General features: G+C 37.6%; 1 long non-coding RNA gene across 3 annotated transcripts in view; it reads left to right on the top strand.

Moving 5' to 3' along the window:
- The first annotated feature begins 1,186 nt into the window (after nucleotides 1-1,186).
- Nucleotides 1,187-21,611, top strand: part of LOC106521606 (uncharacterized) — a 36,928-nt gene continuing 16,503 nt past the window's right edge. For all 3 annotated transcript variants that reach the window (XR_001310694.1, XR_001310695.1, XR_001310693.1), the window contains exon 1: nucleotides 1,187-1,293. This is a non-coding gene — a long non-coding RNA (uncharacterized LOC106521606). The remainder of the gene's footprint in view (nucleotides 1,294-21,611) is intronic.

Below are 21,611 nucleotides of genomic sequence, written 5' to 3' on the forward strand. Positions count from 1 at the left end.
GTATATATATGTATATATATACTGTATATATGGCTGGATGTGAGATTGTAAGACTTGGATATAGACAAATTGTGTATTGAATGTTTCATTAAAATCTGTTTGGTAGTTCCATACATATTTTTGCTAACTGTTGCAACAGTTAAAGCTGCAGTAGGGGGTTCTGAGCAACTGAAGCCTGAAAATTGAAAGAAGCAACACCTTACATGTCCTTCCTCTCTGCTGCGCTACAATCCTTCCTCCACAGCTCCTCCCCCACAGTGGAGCCTGTGGTGAACATGCAGACGTATCAGCATGGCCACATGATGGTGGATAAACAGTTACGGTACATTCAAAACCTTTCGAAATGGGCAGTTTTCCTGGAACGTTAAGTTGTTTCTCTGCCATGAGCACAGCTGTGGCACACCGGCAGTGTTGAACCTGAATGAGGGTACACACTGTGCGAGGGGATGGCATGACTGAGCAGTGCAAACACAAGTTTGATTGACACCAGTAAGACTGTCCTGGCTCTGATTGGCTATTTCTGAGCAGGAGTGATGCATTTCTGCAAATGGCTGTAAGATCACCAGGAGAAGCCAGAAGAGCATGACTTTTTTCACAGATTATCCGTCTCATATTCTACTGTCAGGACATAAAAGTTGGTTGTTAAGCTTACTTTGCTGTGACAGCCATCTTGAACTACTGTATTTATTTGTGTATCATACGATCTCATGTATAATACGACCCCCCCCCCCCCCATTTTAGCTTAAAAAGCATAAAAAAATCCTCAAACTACCTCCAATTTCATACAGACTTCAAGATTTTTCAGCCTTTGCAGTCATTATACATATCAGTAAAATGATCATTGGACTGTTCATTTTATTTTAACAACATGTACTAAAAAATATTTGACAACAAATATATATCAGCAAACTATGATTTTGAGCAGCATATGAATTCTGGCATTTTACACATAGTCCATCAGGATGCGCCAACACAAAAGTCAGAGACTTCACATGAGATTCGGGCCATCTTCAAGCAGATACAAGCAGATTACTTCCTACTCACGAGCGCCCCCTCTGGTGGGGAAATGTTTTTTTTTTCAGGGATACAAACCTTTTCAGAACACCGGTAGATGGCCGCCATTATAAACAAATGTGTTTGTTGTTGTTCAAGGAGCGGCCCAGTCACAGGCTAATGTCATTAGTTTGCTATCAATACTAAGGTGCAGGACTGCTTTCCCCCCCTTTTTTTCACATCATGTCGCCTGTCTGGATCTGTTATAATCTCGCTCTGAAGAACGGAGGAGTGTCAGAGGTAAGCTCGTTTCAACTGTTTTTTACGATGTGGTCTCATTTACGGACTCATGCATTTTGTGAATGAAGCCGATATTTCAGTTAAAATACATAAGTAAAAATATTTATCTGAGTATAGTAACTTTATGGATGATTTCATGGATTCAATTTTATGTATTAAACTTGAATAAATGCATGTCAACTCTATGACTGCATCCTCAAAGTTTCATTAAAATGTATTTAGTGACTAATGATGAGACATTTTGCTATCTGTGCAGTCAAACAAACACACCCAGACAGACACTGGCAAAAACATTATCACACTTTTACCTCTTGGCGACAGGTGATAAAAATCTCTGGCAAAAACAACAGTGAGTAAGACTACTTATAAGACTACTTACTTCCTCTGCCCCTAAGACATGATGAAAAAACATGGCTGGTTGGTTCACTTCAAAAAAAAGTCCTCTTGACAGTGACGTGCACACGTATGTCAACGTGCAAACAACTTTACACTGCGTGGATCTCAGCAATGCAAAAAGGCAGCAATGCTTTTGATTTTTGGGGCGAATGAAAAAAAATCTTATTTATTTATTGGAAGAGGAGTCAGGAGGAATGATGAAACATTTACAATGTCAGTTACATCCAGAACTCTCTGATAAAGTACTTGGAAAAACAAAAACACAAAACTTGTTTTTTAGAAGCACAGCTCTCAATTGCAGTCAGCGGAATACTTGCTTGTTATGCTTTATGTTAGAGAAGATCTGGCTTTTTTCTTTTTGTGTAAACTCCTGAATAATTCTTGCCAGATGTTTTCATACAGCAGTGAAAGCACATCAATCTGCAGTGTACCAATGCAGCACAGCAAACTGAATGTTTCATAAATACTGTTGTTTTAATTTAGTTTTTTATTATTTCCTTGACATGGAGCCTGTTCTCCTGAATGTTTCTTGTTGTTATGGCACCTTAGTGACATTTTTTGTTTGTAATGTTGCATCATTTGAGATACTTTTACATTCCTGAATAGATGACAAGTAAGTAATCCATGCAGTGACATTTATTATATCCTCCAAAGAAAGAGGCCTTTAAGAACAAGATTAAAATTAAGGACAGAGGTGTATAGTAACAAAGTATATTTACTTAATTACAGTACTTAGGTAATTTTTTTAAGAATCTGTAATTTTACTAAGTTTTTTATCATAACTTTTAATTTTATTTTGTTACACTCAAAAACATAAAACATGATTCTTTTACTTCCATATTTTTTTCAAGAAGTTTATATTGCTCTGCTTAAGGAATTACTTTTTTTTATTTATTTTATTTTTTATTTGTTTATTGAAGATAAGCTCTGAACTTGACCTTTTGGAAAAACTGCAGTTTAGAGAAACAGAGGTTCGTAGTAACAATTCCATTCTGAAACATTTAATAGCAGTCGTGCGAAAGGTTTTTTTTTTTACTTTTACTTTACGTTTACTTTTGAGATTTGCAAAGAATTCCCTCAGAAAGAATTTTGATAATCATGTCAGAAGTGCTAGCTAACTACTGCTGCGCTCACACCAACTAGATTTGTATGCAACTGAGACTGAGCGACACCTTCCTAAAATAATTGCACAACTAAGTTTTGGCAACAAAGGACTTGGGCGATTGTTTTAGGAAGGAAGCCATTTATTTAATAAGTGCACATGGCTTAAAATAAATTGATAAAAACTAAAAGGAAGGATATTTGATCTATAATTTAAGTTAGGTTTAGTTAGTTTTGTAAAAAAAGATTATATAGTTCTTGTTAGTTACTCTTTTTTAAATTTTATTAAAGATTTTTTTATTTATTTTAGTTAACTAATTGTTTTTTTTCAGTTTCACTTTTCATTATTTAGTTAGTTTTAGTTACCTATAATAACCCTGGTTTGCACGAGCTGCTTCGAAATCAGTAAGCTTGTATTAGACTGACAGCAACCTGTTTTAGTTTTGAGCCTACGCAGATTATATCATAAGTGCTATAAATATTTGATTATTTTCACCTAGAGTTCAGTGTACCATGCTCAAAATCCAACACAAGAAACATAACTAAAAATGGGACTTTTATTTAGTAGGAAACAGGAAATAAGGTAAGTATTGATCTGCAGAATTAGAGCAGAGGTCTTCAATGAAGCGGGCATGGAGATACTGCAAGGAGAATCATGAATTATTTTTTGGTACCTTTTTTTTAGTTATGTTTTTTTCAAGATGAATCCAACATGTAGCAAATTGATAAATGTAGGCATAAAATAATATATTTCAGTCAGAAATGCACACATTCAGTGAGTACACCATCACAGTCTGACCTTCCATGCATTCTACACATACACACACACACAAAAAGTACCCACCCCCTATCCATATAGGATTGGTCATGCTGCCCTGCTGGTGTATCCGTTCCATCTCTCCATCGAGTTTGGGGTCCCAGACTGAAAAAAAATTGAAGACAAACACAGGTCATGCAACACTTGTAGATTTAAGAAATGTATCTCTGATTCTTATGGCTGCTGTTTATTGGTAGTAGCTTGCAGGAAGGATCCAGATTCCTCGAGGCTAGAGATGATCAGTGAAGTTTTGGGAGGTGAGTATTGTTTTTCAGGTTTAGTGAAAACAGCAACCAGACAAGCAGCTGAGAGATTGAATTGGCTTTTTTGGTTTACACTTAGTAGAAATGTTTAGAGAAACTTTTACAGTTTGGCTGACACAGGAGTTTCAGAGGCACATTCTGCAAGGAGACACAGGTAGGCTAAAATGTTAAATATTAGCCTTAGGAGTGGTCACCAAAGGCTTTCATTAGTAGTTATGGCGTTAATTGTCACTGTGTGACTTTCATGGTGCAACGAAAAATAATGATAATGCTTAGCCTTAAACAGGGCACAGAGTAATCAGCGGAGATCACCCACAGCTGCACCGGGTGCTAACAGGACATGCACGGCCCAATAGCTGCCTTCAACTGCCCAAACTGTAAATGAGTGATTAGTGGAGAAAACAGAGCAAAACACAAGAATACAGACAAATTAATTGTTATCCCATCAGCTGAATCAGATTTAAACTCTATTTTACTCCTAACTGAGATAACTGTTCATGTTTTTTTTCCATTGAAGACCACTTCAAAAGATCTGAACTATCCTTTTAGTCTTTACCTGCAGATGTGGCTCTTTGTCAGCAGAAACAGAAATAGCTTGGTGAAAACAGGTATAAGTGATTAATATTAACACACAAACACACACACACACACACACACACACACACACACACACACACACACACACACACACACACACACACACACACACAATTCACTGGCATGATAATTGTCTAGCTCTTAAAATATAATTAATGATTGATTACATGCAGGTTATTCCATCACATTACATGATTCAGTGAATGGCTGATGAAATGAGTGAATATATGAACAAATAAATGAATAACTAATGAAATGATTAATTATAGAATTAGATCAACAAACCAAGCAAGTGTCAGACATCAGCAATGCTAAAAAGTATCATTACCATATTTGCACAATCTCACCTAAGCAGAAAGTGTACACCGATAAACACAATTTAATAGTTCACACACAACATATACATCTACAGTACATAAATGCACATGTACAAATTTGATCATGCAAAGCAAAATAAAATTTGGCACATTTTGTTAACAGGCATGAAAAAAAATCTGCTTATTCACTGAAGATAAAAACCTTTTTTACGTTAAATATTAGGTAGAAAAAGGACGTGTAACGTCACTTTAGGTAAGCGCTCTACATGTCATTTGTCCTACATGCTCTGCAGTCTCATTGGCTCTAGGAAACAAGGCCAAACTAATTTAGCAAAAAAAAAATTGTCTGCTGGCTGATGCAACACTCTGAAATTTTAGGCGCATTCATGGACAATGAACCATTTCTGTCAGACCACCTATGGAGCAGTGTGTGTACATGAGTGAGTGCGTGTGCACCTGTCACTAATGCACATAAGAAAATAGATGCCTCCTCTGTTCTGCTTTCATCCAAACAGCAATTCAGCCTAAAGGCAATTTTCATCACCTAGCTCTGATGAGTTGCAGGTATCAGTGGCTTGTTCCTGCCAGCGTGCTAACTCCTAATGCTGCACACGTTAAGATGCTGGAAATCATTCCACTTAGCTGTGTCATGTAATTCAAATTCAAGTCCACAACCTGTCTGTGCTGTAAGTATAGTCCCACTGCTGAGGCTCAATTGTCACAATTGTTGAGTGTAAAGTCTCACTGCTGTTAAATGATTTGTTTTTGTTGTTGTACAGGTTTGTAACATCACTCACCCAGAGTGAAAGCTGATTAGAACAAAAAAACACTCATTTGTTTTTAAGAGACTGCAGAAAAAAAACAAGATTGAAAAAAAGTCTTGATTAAAAAGATATCAAGATAAAAAAAATAAAAATAAAAAAGTTGAAGAACACAGTTTTAAAAACACAATTTATTAAAATTTTGGAGAGATTGGATTGAATTCAGGTTATCTAGATAAAAACTAAAGAGGTTGAGATTTTTCATAGTTTAGAAAATACAAATACATTACATATAGAAAACACATGAAATAAAAGACGTTAAGTCTGTTTTTAGAGCTTCATTCAGGAGTCACATTTAAAAGGAGTTTAAATTTATATCGTTGAGGGGTACAAAAAATAGCACAGCACTTTACACTTTATTTTACAACAAAAGAATTGTGACTGATTCTTCTGAATCTTTGTCATTGGAAAATATGGCACTGAAGAGCTCTACAAGGAAAAAACACAAGTACGTCAGTTTCACGGGAAATCTAGGTTTAAGTTAACATCTTAATGTTTTGAATGTAACTCTTGAGTCAAACAATCACCATACATACTGTACAATCATCATTGTGCAGTTGTGAGTGATACTTCAAATCAGCTTTTAAAGAAAATGCAGGAAGTTGAAAGAACACCAATACTTACATCTCTAAAGCAAATATATAAGGGAAAAAGGCAGAAGAAAAAATGCCCGTTTTTTTAATCTGTACCTGAAGACCTTCCCAAGACCCCAAAAAGACCATCCACATTTTGGCTGATTTCCTTTATGTTGCTGAAATGTTGCCATCCAGTGTGAAGGGGACCTTAATAACAACAAACATTTTTAAATCGGACACTGAAACACAAATATTGTAGTTTGGATGGTTATATAAAAAGTACAGTGAATGGGCAACTGACATCTATTTCGTTTTTCATGTAGACAAAACCTGGACTTCACTTCCGTAGGTGTCACGTAACTAAGTACAAATACTTTGTTACCTTACTTAAATCAAAATTTCAGTTAGCTTTATTTTACAGGAGTAATTATTTTTCAGCCAACGTTTTACTCCTTATTTTTTAAAAATGTAAGAAGTATTTCTATTTCACTTTGGCTTGTCATTGCACAAATCACATCACACTGAAACAGGTAGATTTATTTTGGGAAGTGGGATTGGGACACTGTTGCACAGCTTTAGCTTTTGTCCCTAAGAGCTTTTTATGTTTTTAAAATCAACACTTTTACTCTTTTACTTGAATAAAAACATGGAGTTCATATGTATTTTTTTAATATGTATACTTCTACGTGAGTAATGAATGTACATACTTTTGATACCTTTGTTCAACATATTAGCACATGCTCACAAATCACTCAATTTTTTATTGTGTTGTGGACCAAATGTAAACCTCTAACTGGTCAAAGAACAAAGGTACCTATAACACACTGTAATGAAATCATCAGCACTAGCCAGATTTCTATTTAGATAAATATCTAGGTAAAAAGTAAGTGGTTTATTTGTCACATTTTACTTCACGTTTTCTCTTCTGACATCTGAACAGCCATATGGAAAAGACAGTGGAGATACCCACATATTATTTAGTTCATGTTCATTCCCTTTTTTAGATCGAAGTGAACCATGGAAGAAAATATGTCAAAAGACATGGGAGAAACACCATCACACACACATTTTTACTCTATAAAACAAACAGGGCAGCAGGAAAAAAAAACACTGTAATTGTTCCTGCTCTCTCAATGCTCTCCCTCTGTCTGTCTCTCATAATAAAAGCCCGGTTGTCAGGCCAGTGCAGTATATATATGTATCACAGGAGGGATCCTCTGTTGCTGCAGCACACAAAATTGTTTTATTAAAGGCTGCAACCAGCACATTGTACCTTCTTGTTCCTCCCGCCATGTCTGCCCTTATATTGGAAATGTTTTCTGTTGCCAATAACAGCATAATGCTGTCTTATACATGCAACATTTGCAAGTGAATTGCAGCGCCTTGTTTTGCCTCACATGGGAATCGGAGGGAAAAGCCTGGTGTGACGAACAGCCGGTCCAATATCGACTGTGATTGTGCTGAACGTTATCTGATGGAGATGTTGGAAATGGAGGCGTGCAGAATGTAAACTGAATGCCACGCTGCTTGGCCATATGGGTGACAATAAGATGCAGGAATATGAAACAGCAGGAACAAATAATTCTCAAATTATAGCCAGTGCACCGCTCGCATCAGAAGGCATGAGGAAATGGAACGAGCATATGGCCCAGAATAACTTAAGAGTGTGTAATATGTGGAATATGAGTAAAATTGCTTGTGAATATGAGGCATCCTTTGTGTTTTCAGGTAAGAGCACTCATCGCCACCACCTCCTCCGTTCTCTCATTTGTGTCATCTCATTTTCCTCCTAATCAAGCCTCCATTTCACATCTCATTTTTAACTCTGGGCTACCTCGATGTATAACAAAGTCTCCTGTCGGAGCTTTTTTCTCTCCCTTTTCTTAAGTATTTTACTATTGATCTATGTTTTCATTCTCTTTCCTAAGCAGATTCTGTCTGTCATATTCCCTTGAGGTTATCCCTTACACTATATGTAGATTCCCTTTTGCAAAAAAAGGCCCTTTTTTATAACGTTCTCATGCAGATTTATTCTTGCATTATAGCTAAAAACTAGTATATTGTTCTGTATTCAACTATTATTGGGATCTTTTTAGTGTCTTCCTGTCATATCAAATACTGGCGCTTTGGTGACAGGTGCAAATAGGTATATGCTGATGGGTGACTAAAATAACAGCAAAGATGGAAAACTGAAGGGAAGAAGAGGCAGAGATCAGAGTATTAGACAAAACAGAAAAAAAAACAAAGGTATAAAAATAGACTTGGAAAATGAGTTTATCTCAGTATGTGGTGCAAACAAGATGAAGAAGAAGGAGAAAAATCTGAGAGACACGATGTTTGAAAAACTATTGAGACTTGGATATAACGACACACTTACTGATGTAAATGAACTCACTCCATCCATAGTTTCTTGCACATTTAGTCTTTTCCATCATAGAATCCAAACACGTACTACTTTGAACAAAAGAGAAATTAATTAAAAACAGCAAACTCTATGAAGAATGTTGCAATATTTATCGGTACATCATAATTTGAACCACAACACACTACTATAAATAAGGGTAATGTTCTTTATAATTGTTTCAAACTGTGCTTGTACTTTTAAAGTAATAGATCAGATCATTGGGAGTGGGATTTTGTTATGAGGTTATTAAATAATACCAATTCATCTGTCTTAAACTGTATGGAGAAATACGTTTTTCATTCAGACCCAATTACAAAGCTAAAGGGTAGTTTAAGCAGGACCAAGGGAAACTGCTGCCCTCTTAAAACAACTCTGGTCTTTAGATAAAATCACGATTCATGCAAACGTTAGTTTATAAATTCATGCACCACTGTCACTCTTGAGTTGAAAACTATTCTATTGAAATATTGGGATATTTTTGCTTAAATTCCACTGGCTGCACCAGTGGTGCTACAGCTAGCTGCTGCTGCCAGTATGTTCAAATAACGACAAGAATTGCGTTGAATTGTTTGTGTAAGTCAAAACTTGTGTATATTTTATTAGTATGGAAGCAGCCATTTATTATTATTATTATTATTATTATTATTATTATTATTATTATTACCACTTGGACAAGCTTAAGCTCTACAAACCAGTCAGATTTTGTTTCTCAATGCTGAGGTCATATACAGAGCTACAGGATCTACATTAGGTAAAATGTTAAATGTTTGCAACCTTTTTGCACAAGTTTCAAAATAGGTTTGCAACACGATCAGGGTTTGGAAAATAAAACCTATTTGCAACAAAGTTCAAAAACTCAAATGAGCATGATTTGTATATAAAACACATGCACACTTTGAGCAAAAAGCTAAAAAAACTGACTGAGAGAAGCAAAAAAATTAATTAAGACAAGAAGTTAGACCAAGTTCACTTTGCTAATCATTCTTCTGGTCGGGTTTGACGCCAGGAATTCGAATGTGAGAAACACAGATCCTGACTGGCTGTGAATGTGGCAGCGAGTGAAGTGACCACAAACACACGTGCAGACAGACATGAACTGCTTTCTCTTCAGCCCCACCCTCCAAGCAGAGGATGCAAAAAAAAATTTTTGTTCATGACACTTCCACATACGTATATGAGCCTCGTCTAACTCTTTCTCATCCTTGCTCCTGTCACTCCCTCTCCTCCCCATTTACCAGTTCTTCTGTCCTTTTTTACCAAACTACACTTTTTTGTTTATTTGTTTTATCTGAGCTCCTAAATTTAGCAGACCTTATTATAAAAAGGAAACTGTGACCTCATCTTACTACAACTCATTCAAAGCAATAGTTTGCCAGTTGCAACTTATACAGTCATTATTCTAACAGCCAAATGTTAGATGAGATTAAATAAATACACAATAAAGACTGGAAACATGGCTCAGTGCAGAGTAACCCAGCTGGTTGCCTCGCAACCTCAAAGTGATGAAGGATTGTCAATAAAGAAACAGATCTTTAGAAAACCACCAGTTTCACACATCAGTTTATTTTACATCAATTTTTCTATAGAACCAATATTTTTATGTTTATTATGTTTATGTTTACTCATAATTCGAAATAGAATTATGTAGATATTTGTTAAAATAAGCTTATTTGCTGTTCTAATGTCACAAACAAACAGTAAAAAATGAGTAGAATTTATTCTTTCATTTAAATTTAGTCAAGGAATGGCGTACAAAGATAACTGTAAAATAATGCAATACTTAGAAGAACTCAAACTGATACTTGGAAAAAATGTTGGTAATATAATACAAAAAGTAGCTGATCCCAAAGTGGACTGACATTCAAAATGGTTAGATTCCGATTTTGATTCACTTGTAATAATTTTCTGTAATTTACCAGTTCATTGGTTTTGTCTGTAGCGGTCACAGTGAAGCAAGAAGCTATAAATCCCTCAAACTTTGGTTGATTTTTGCCTGTAAAGCTGCTCGTTGGCTTTCCAGACCAGAAAGCAGCGAAGTAGAGCCAACCTGCTCTGTCATGGGAAGCAAATCTTTATTTACTGCCCCCATGCACGTCGGTTTAGGAATGGCTGGCCTCGCAGCCAGCTTATAACTTTCCCACAATGCAGTGTCATTCTTTTGCCTGCAGCTGCAGCAGACCTGGGAACCCAATCCTTTCTCCTGTCCTCCCTTGTTCCAAAGAGGACCATGCTTACAGTTCGGTTGTGTAACAAATACTGTAAAGCATTTGGGGCCAAACTAAAATGCTGCGTATTCCCACTCAGAGCTGTTTGTCTAATCCAGTTTGCCTCTGTTCATTTTCTGCATCACCCTCCCAGTTGAAAACAGTTTCACCCATCTGGGTTTGATCAAATGTTGCTTATGTATCATTTTTCAGGCTTTGCAAAGTTCTCTAAGTCTGTCCTTATCTTTTTCCATACGGTACCTCATCTCCTTCCTATTTATCCCCATTTCTTCACATGAGACTCTTATCTTTGAAAATTGCCTCATAAGCTTCTTCTGACCCAGCAACAATGCCAAGTTCTCAGTACCTTTGGCTTTGTTTCAAAGCCTTACACAACCTTATAATGGCTGTGCTTAGAGGAAATTTTTTATGGGTTTGTTTTCAGTTTAGATTCTATCTGTCTTTATTTTCCTGTACTTTTCAGCTGCTAAACTGCGGTGCAACATAACTGATCTGAATCTGGTAAATGAGGCTTGTAACTCCAGCTGCTGACGAGGCCAGACACGTACCACTGTCTGCTGCTGCTGGAGCCTGCAGGAAAACAAGGGCTGGACAGTTTTGCCACATAATTATTCAAAATAATGAATAATTCAGACAAATTATTGGTCTTTAACGTGCAAGCAGAGAGGGAATGTTCCGATGTTTCAGCAGAGTCTTCAGACCTGAAAAAGTGCACCTAACACAGTGTTTTATTTCATATTGTTTTTTTTTCCTTTAAGACTTGTTTGAAGGAAAACATATTCTTTACAATTCTTTTGTAATTATTTTTTATGAGTGCATCCCAACAGGTGCATCCTCTATTAAACCATCTCTGTTCCCGTTGCAGGTTCGCTTTAATAACTTCGCTGTAAGACAAACGTCTACAGATGAATGATGACACGCATGAAGTAAATTTATGACATCATCGCTATTCCCTTTAACAAAATCTGCCATCTTACATCTGATAAAATTGAAAATGTGCCTAAAGCAGATTCAATTTTCTCTCTGTGAATTGGGGAAAAAAGTAGTCCAGCAGATTACTCTCAGATGTTTCACTTTTCCGCCAGCTGATTTTTAAAGTCTGGCAAAAACGTAATAGTAAAAATCCAGTTTGTGTCCATGTAAAACCAACTGACAAGTTACAATAAACATAATATTGTAGAAAAAAGTACATAAACCAGTAGTGTCTATAGTCAGTCCTCAAGGGCCAGTTGTCCTGCATGTTTTAGGAGCTGCCCTGGGTAGACAACAGCTGAACATAAAGAGTGCCTAATTATTAGGATTTTTGGAGACCTTGATGGCATACTGAGGAGGCCTACTAATTATGCACTCCTTAGATTTAGCTGTATTGAACACCACTGATGTAAACACTTATAACAGAGTTTGAAATTTAACAGAACCAATACAGACACAACATGTTTTTACATCAAATAAATAAGAAAAAAAATAAACAAGAAAAAGCGGGGGAGGGAGTTTGCGCGTGCGCTATGATACAGTTTACTTGGCATTTGAAAAAACATTTTCTCAAAGGTATTTTTAATCTGAAAAGAGCTTCACTGAGTGAGAACTAATGTTGAGAGCTCAGCAGACAGTTAGGTTTCATTTTCACTTGGACCCGAGAGCCTGCAGGAGTCATGGGTGGGGTGTGTGGGGAGGTGGGGAGGGGGTGCGCGCTGCCATGAGGAAGCTCGGCTTAAAGACACGTCCCAGGGGCGTTTCTGATACCAAAAGGTGTTTCTGGTCCCCACCTGTTGTTTTGCTCCTCAGCATGGCTTCCTGAAAATGCTGCAGGATTTCTCAAACATGCATGAATGAGTCAAAGCAAGGCTTTGGGCATGTTTTTTTTTATCAGAGTATGACATTATAACATGATATAAAACTCCAAAAAATTGATTTTACATGACATTACCCCTTTAAAGGCCTTCTTGAAGCAATGCGTATCAGCCATTACCTTTCTTGCCAGAGCATTAAACATCTTATGTTTGAAAATGGCAAAGTTGTAGTTGTTTTGGTCAAACCTTGAAAATAGCTAGTCTGTGTTTTGAATGATTGTCAATTATACAATCAAACCAAATTTTAGCCTAATATCTGTAACACGTACAAAGTTATAGTTATTTTTTGTTGGCTAAGGTTACTTAGCTGTGACCATCGAGAAATAAATGGACTTATAGGCAATCAGTAGTGAAAGTACATCGAATTATTAATGTCCGAAAGTTTCAAAATTTTTCAAGTGGTTCATAAGATATTGTGCTAACAAACACACAAACATACACATATATATTTCTAGGGACTTTCTATTAGGGATGCTCAGATATGAAAATTTCAGCTGATATCGATATACCATATAATTATTGCTGTTATGGCCGATAACCAATATTTATTGATATTGCACAAACACACAACTTATATTATACATACATGCACAAACACACTTGGGTTTGTTTTTGATACCGTAAATAAAGGACCAGACCTCTGACATGGCTCCCTACTTCATTTATGTCTGGCTATGCAGCATCAATATCACTACCTTGATCAAACAGATGCTGCTCAACCAACCATCTCCCCTCCCAAAATAGAAACACAAAGCTAAAAAGTGGGAAATCAATATTGGACATTAATACTGGCTCAGTTTTACATATTGGACCAATATGATATTCTAAAAAATGACCAATATCAGCCGATACCAATATTAATGCAGATATATTGTGCATCCCTACTTTCCATTGACTTCAAAGTATTTGTCATTCATTTCTATGGGCTAACCCTGACCCGTATATTAGATCTAAACCTAACCCTGCACCCAAAAATTGCATTTGAACTTATAGCAGCTCAAGATTTGGGCCTTAACAGGAGCGGTGGGTCTTCACAAGTTCGTAAAGTTTGGAAAAATGGGTCTTACAAGATACAAAATGTTAGAACCTACATGCACAGCCTCAGGCAAAGACAGTATTGACTGGTTTTGGCAGGTGATAATGATGTTAAAACTGTATGTTTCCATATGATGAGAAATAATTGTGGTGATAATTGATTTCTAACACAGTGAAGTTTATCAGAATTTCATTAACGAAAATGTTCAGAAAGTTGTCACACAAAATTAAAAGTAAACAGTCAAATAAATGAAGAAAAAATTTAGTGGTGGGCACTTTATTGCATTATTATCACGTTAACTCAGCCAATGTTTAAATGCGATTATACATTTTTTGAATTATCTTATTCTTGGAGTAATTTAAGCCTGAAATATCACAGAAATTTAAAACCACCGTGGCAAAAAGAGGGAGGGTTCTTTAAACGAGGCTGACCAGCATGTGACAGAAAAAAAAGACAAGACATGATTGCTTTGTTTTATTTTGAATGTAATGGACCTTTTTTATATCAATTAGCACCTGAAAAATGTTTTAAACATATTTGAGTCATTATAACATTTTGTGCTCTGAGATTAATCAATGATTCAAGGAGTTTTTAGTGTCAAAATGATTACATGAGGAATGAAAGAGAGATGCTGAAGTTCCGGTTGTCAGTAATGGAAAAAAAATCATGATCAGTAATAAGGAATAAGCAGTAAGTAGATAAAAAAAATCAAAGGAAAAAATGCACATAGTATGTTGCACACGTATTAGTATAATTGTTTCTAAAAAATGAATCAAGGTTAATCAAAATTAATCATGATTACTTGCAAAAATGTCTTGCGATTAATTGTGATTAAAAATTACAAGCTATACCCAGCACTAAAAAATAAGAAAAAATTTTAACTTTAAATAATAAAGGCTAATTTATTTTTTTACAGTATGTCTGTATTTCACTAAACAAGCTGACTAAACACTCACGCACACACCAACAGCATCTTTTCCAATCTCAGCCACATGAAAGAACAGCTGGGCGTGTGTGTCTGTTTTGCATCACAGAGCTTAACTTTACCATATGATGTCTGTGTTTCCCAGAGCCTTAAATTTCACCGTCCTGCCTCTTATTACATCGGCATTAATTATCAAAATGATAGGGATCTTCTCCCTTGTGAGTATTTGTGTGTGCGCGCGTCTGCATTTGTGCCTTCTTAATCTTGCTTAGTAAGAAAGTTGAAATGCTAATTATACAATGACTCTGTCATCATTCAGGGACATCTCCATATATCAGCCTGCCTGCAGTATGAGATCCCCCATCAGAGCTTTTCACGTTGTCACAACTTAAGGATCTGTTTGCTGTTATCTGCACTGCAGGATTGTTGCTTGGCTGCAACATACACAAACATGAGTCTGTAATTCTGTTTTCACCGCTGACTAAGAGAAAACTATTTCCTGCTTTGTAAAAAATCGTTGTACACACAAACATACTTGTATACAGGCTCAACTTATACCTCAGTTTAGAGTCTTTCTGCAATATTAAAGGAAGTTTTACTTTAATGAGCACGTGATTTTGTACAACCATACTAGCAAAGACAACCCTATCTATAGTGACAGTAATTTTGCCATTGTTACTTCTGCAATCTTAAAAAAAAAAAAACAAACAAACAAAAAAACAAGGTGTGAAGTAAGGTTGTGTGTTTCTAGTCTGTGGCCAATATGATACCGGTCCTCACACACTGCCAGCAATATGATGAACTAAAGACACATGAGCAGCAAAAAAAACAATACAATACAATTCATCCAGGTCATAATGCAGTGTAATTCATAATTCACACAGAGGGCATATGTGTACACCGTTTGTGTGTGAGTGAGAGTGATGCAGGTGGAACACAAAGGCTACAAGGAGCAGAGGTCCCAAAGGCGCAGCACTTTGAGTACTTAGGGTTGACGGTCCAGGAAAATGGCAAGTGTGATAAGAAAGTGATAAGAGCGTCCAGACAGGATGGAAAATCATTTCAGGAGTGATCTGTGACAAGAAGTTGGCAGCAAATATCAAAAGAAAAGTTTATGAGAGTGAGACTAGCTATAATGTATGGTTAGACAATGACAAAAATACAGGGCGCAGAACTGGAAGAGGCAGAGCTGAAGATGTGGAGGTTTTCCTTGGGAGGGACAAGGATGGGTAAGATTAGGCATGAGACCATCATCATACAGTTTGAAAGGCCAGACTGAGTAGGTTTAGACATGCTCAGAGGAGGAACAGTGTGGGTGTATTAGTAGGAGGATATTAGAGATGCAGCTGCCAGACAAAAATATAACAAGAAGATACAGTGTATGCATGCTGTCAGGGCCGGCCATAGGGGCCTCCTACCAGTGGGACGTGCCTGGAACACCTCTAAAGGGAGGCGTCCAGGAGGTATCCTAATCAGACACCCGAACCACCTCAACTTACTCCTTTCGATGTGGAGGAGCAGCGGCTCTACTCCGAGCTCCCCCCATATGATGGAGCTCCTCACCCTATCTCTAATGATGCGTTCACACCGAACGCGATTTCAGCGTCAGGAGCMKCAGGTTTACATACAAAGTCTATGGTGGACGCGCTTCAAGCAACGTCGGGAAGTGCTGCGGCGCCTCAAGCGCAATTAGAGCAGCGCAATTTGAACGATTTGAACGATCTGAGCGTTCGACGCGCTGAGGCGCAAATCGCTGAAGTTAGAAAATCTGAACTTTTGCAGCTCGACACGCAGCGTCAACCAATCAGAGAGACTCCACTGTGTGACGTAGTGACATATTTCCCGACGGAACAGTTTACTGAATGATGTCCACTAACCTGAAACAGACAGAGCTCCTGCTCTTTAGCTGAAATGAGTGCCTTTAGTCGTGTCCTGATCCGCAGCAATGTGTGGCAGCGACTCATCAGACTGAAAAAAATAGTCCTGAAAGCGAGCTGTGAGCCTCTACTCTGAATTATCTGGTGAATTAATTATGAATTAATTATCTGATGAACGTGACATGCTCTGGCTCTCTGTAAATAAAGCAAAGCCACTTCTTCGTCCGACATTAAACAGCCCCACAGAGGAGGGAGGGGCGGGGAGGCTCTGCCGTGCAGCGCAGCTGTCCTGCGTCTGACCTCAAAGTGCACAAGCTTCAAACTTCAGTGTTGGCTGCGATTTTGACGCTGAAATCGCGTTCGGTGTGAACGCACCATAAGGCTGAGCCCGGCCACCCTACGAAGGAAGCTCATTCCAGCCGCTTGTATCTGGTATCTCGTTCTTTCGGTCATGATCCATGCCTCATGAGCATAGGTGAGGGTTGGAACGAAGACAGACCAGTAAATCGAGAGTGTTGCCTTTCGACTCAGCTCTTTCTTCACCACGACTGATCGAAGCAATGCCCTCATTACTGAGGACGAGGCCCCAATCTGTCGATCCATCTCCCACTCCGTCCTACCATCACTCGTGAAAAAGACACCCAGATACTTAAACTTCTCCACTTGAGGCAGAGACTCTCCCCCGACCCAGAGAGGGTAACACAGACTGCTACTCACAGGCATCATCATCTACAATAATTCTTTAGTTAAATGAGTTACTACAACATTAATTTCCCTTTGGGATCAGTGAAGTATTTTTGAATTGAATTGAATTGAATTGTGGGCGGCACAGTGGCTCAGTTGATAGAGCCAATCCCTATCAGCAAGAAGGTCACCGGTTCAAATCCCGGCCCGGGGACCTTTCTGGGTAGAGTTTGCACATTCTCTCTGTGCATGTGTGGGTTCTCTCCAGGTACTCCGGCTTCCTCCCACAGACCAAAAACATGACTTTTAGGTTAATTGATAACTCCAAATTGACTCTAGGTGTGAGTGAGAGAGTGAATGGTTGTCTGTCTCATTTGTCTCTATGTGTGTCCCTGTGATGGACTTGTGACCTGTCCAGGGTGTACCCTGCCCCTCGCACTGTGACTGCTGGATATGGGCACCAGTGACCCATGCGACCCTGAAAGGAATAAGCGGGTATAGATAATGGATGGATTTATTTGAATTGAATTGAGAAGTCTATCTCATACCTGACAACTTCTGCTGACAACAATGAGGAACAGCTGTTCATGTTAATGAGCAGCTGAGGAGTGAAGCAGTTCTTGGGGGGTCCAGGGATATACTCCCCAAGAACATTTTGTAAAAGATCTGCTCAAAACTAGGCATTTACCAGCAATTTGAAGAGCATTTTACTAAATTCTCGGGATTAATACAATGACATTAAATCAGTATTATATGAAGGTAAAACACTGAAAACTAGATTTTAACCTGAACTTTATCTGAGCTCAAAACTGAAATTGCCATTATCCTTATTTTGTTCATCATGCTGTTGATCTACCCACAATCACACCCACAGAGTGAGGGACACTCTGACATGGAGACACACACAGACCTGAGCAGAACCAAACAGACATGAACCAAATACACTTTCATAAAACTTGACTAACAGCTACTGAACAACATGAGCACAGTGAAAAGAAAGGTCAGTCTGCAGATAAGCTAAACTCAGCAGTAAACACCAAAATACATTTTACACGTTATGAACAATAAAGCACAAGTTAACCTTTCGTGAAAAGTTCTTTCAAAACCCCTTAAAAATGAGAAAAAATTACAATTTTACATGTAAACAAACCCGAGACTAGCTGTACCAACAGTCATGCCAGTAAAATGGTTTAGCTATAGGGATAATTTAAGAATACACAAAAAAACTAGTGTTCAACAGAAAACAGTGTCAGAGCTTGTGTCAAATCTGAATAGTGTCAGTCCACACTGTGGTTGAATCACATGCTCTACTTTATGGTCTTCGTACTGAGATAGTAGTTGATTCACATGATCACGGGGAATCAAACTTCACTGTGTTGTAACTGGTCAGCAGGAAGTGACAACACACTCTTAGTGTTGATGCTGCTTATATGGTATGACTGCAGTTTTCCTACTAAAAAACAGAACAATATTAAAAAACACAATACAGCTTTATAATACAATTGCAACCAGAAGAAGAGGCAAAACAGATGTGCATTTTTCTCACACAAATATTATTACACATTTTAAACATAACTGCTTTATGATGAAGCTGAAATGGACCTACTGGGAGACTGCATTTAATAATTCAATTATAGTTTGTGCAGATATGTAAAAAAAGCTGCATCTCAGTTCCACCTCAAAACAAATTCTCAGTCCAGTTGCATTGTGTGCTTGTGTTTTTTAATTGGTACAAATCAAACATTTCTTTCATTCTGAGTGCAGAAAAAATATTATAAAAGGCTTTGCTGTATTCTGCATGTTTGTCACTGGATGTCACTAAAATAACTTATTTTTGTTACTCCTAATTATCTTTGTCAAGGAGTTTGTATTTTCAGTAGCACTGGTCTGTCTGTCTATGCACAAAAATACTTAAAATTAATGTTTTGAATGGATTTTCAGGAAATTTTAAGAAAATGTTGAGGTTTTCACAAAGAACACATTTTGGTGGTGATCTGACTCACCATTTTGAGCCAACATCTTAAAAACTCGTAAACAACTGTTTGTTTGGTTACCACAATAACTTACGTGTTTGGATTTTTTGAAATTTAAGAATTCTGCAATGAGCATACAGTATGTTACTGCGTGAGTGACCCTAGGTTCTTGGCAGAGGTTTGTGCTCTCTGAGTGCTTATCCAGTATTTTCTTTTTGACCTTCCGTTACATGTATACAATATATTAAATAAATCCACCCATCCATTGGCTTCCAATCATCACTGGTCAGGTCATGGAGGCAACAGGTCCAAGTGGTCCTTTTGGATGTGGAGGAGTAACAGTTCTTCTCTAAGTTCCCACCAAAAGAGAGCACCTTGGGCTATCTAAATAAGACTGAGTGCAATTTGGCTGCTTATACTTAGGATCTTTTTCTTTTGTTTATGATCCATACCTTATGACCATAGGAGTGTTTGGAACAAATAAACCAATAAACTGAGATCTTTGCCTTTTTGCTCAGTTCCTTATTCACGATAACATCGGCCTCATCACTCAGGACAAGACCCAATATGTTAATCAGTCTCCTGCTGCAAACTTCCATCATACACGCTTGAACTCCTCTGCTTGGGGCAAAGACTCACCCCTGACCCAGAGAGAGCATTCTACCTTCTACATCTTCTAAATACATCTAAGAGGTTTCCAGGATCATAATTAAAAGCACCAGCTAACTATCATGTTTTCTACCCTCTGCTGTGAGTTCATAAACACAGAAATATCAACATAATCTTCTACTGTTTGTTTTTCAGTTATCTGTTGATATTGACAAATATTTTCTTTTCTTTTCCTTCTTTTTTTGTTTAACAGGAAGTGGATTATCTGTGTTTCTCAGTTTCTTTGTCTGATTTGTTTAAGCAGGAAAGAGAAAAAACTGTTATTTTTTTCCACGCACCGCCTTGGGCCCACACAAGTAATTAATCAACATTTATATTTTAATCTTCCAACACAACATCATACTAATGATTCACTATCTTAAGTGTGATCAAATTCCATCATTCATTATAATCTGGATAAAGGTTCAGGCATAGGTGACGGTGATATTGGGTGTTGATTCATTCCTGTGAAAATGTAATTTCTTCATCAAGCATGCACGCAGCAAACGTAATATTTTGACAGCAGATGACACACACAGTCCTCACTCATCATGGGCATTTTTTATGCTTACTTATTTTCATCCCCTCTCTCAGTCCATTCCCAATCTCTCGTTATCCCTTTCGCTTTTACAAATAGTTCACAACTCAAAGGAAAAAGGCCACATAAGCCTGCAAACACACACATACAGACACACTTTTTCCACACTCCCTCACAGGGAGCTCTGCTGCGAGTTGCTGTTTGCAGACGCTGGAGGGGGTTCTGGGAGCAAAAATAATGAGCTCATCAGTTCAGCCTGGAGGTGATGCTGGCAACACCCACAAACACACATACACACACGTTATTTTTCTTTTGCCTTTCTCCCTATCCCGTACACAGACACAGAGGCAATTACCTTGATCCATGCTCAGTAGGATATTCTATCTCCCTCCAGCCGACTTTCCTGTGCCTCACTGGAAAGACTCGGAGGAGGTTGCCGATTCGCTTTGTTGCCATTGAAACGTATGTAGCTTTTTAAAAGAGGAGTGTGTTGTGGATATGCATGTTTGTTAAAATGGATACAGTAAATGCTTGTGCATGTGTGGAGAGATCAGCTGTTGAACACCGCTGGCGTGAAGATTTCCCATGGCTTTTCTGGGTTTTACTATAAGATTTTGAAGAGCAAAGATATTGCATGCATATGTCATATGGAGGAAAGTTATAAACAACTGGTTCTACATCCTGTCTGCTGGAAGTCTTGGCGTGTTTGTTTAAAGTGAGGATTAGTGTTTGAAGATCTGAATGATTCCATGTATGGTGGTTCCACTAAGGTCAAAGATGTGAAAATCAACCAACTGCCTTGTTTTTGAAATAGTAAAATTTACCCCTGAAAATGAAAAAAAGTGAATATTGTTTACAGTATTTGTTGTTTTGTTTTCATCAGAATAATTTGTCAAAGCTCAAAAAACAAACCTTGTTTTGCCTCAAAACTACCGCTGTTTCTCAAATGCCATCTAATATAAAAACAGTACATTTGTTCCTAATGATTAATTACAACTTCATAATAGACTTTTTTTTGCATCTCTTGATTTTTCTCAGCTTGATACAAAGTGGTTTAAGGGAACATTTAAGTTGTAGCAGAAAAACAAAAACAAAAACAAACTCAAAAACCAAGATCAAATGGTGGCATTTTTTTAACAACATTTTCTCCTCTACCCCTTTTTTTCTTTATTTTTGCTACATGTATGAACTATTTCTCTCAGCACCTGTTAGCACTGGGACTGAATCATATGTATAAATAGTGTGTGTGTGTGTGTGTGTGTGTGTGTGTG

The sequence above is a fragment of the Austrofundulus limnaeus genome, unplaced genomic scaffold, assembly GCF_001266775.1.
Source record: "Austrofundulus limnaeus strain Quisiro unplaced genomic scaffold, Austrofundulus_limnaeus-1.0 Scaffold112, whole genome shotgun sequence".
Lineage (NCBI taxonomy): Eukaryota > Metazoa > Chordata > Actinopteri > Cyprinodontiformes > Rivulidae > Austrofundulus > Austrofundulus limnaeus.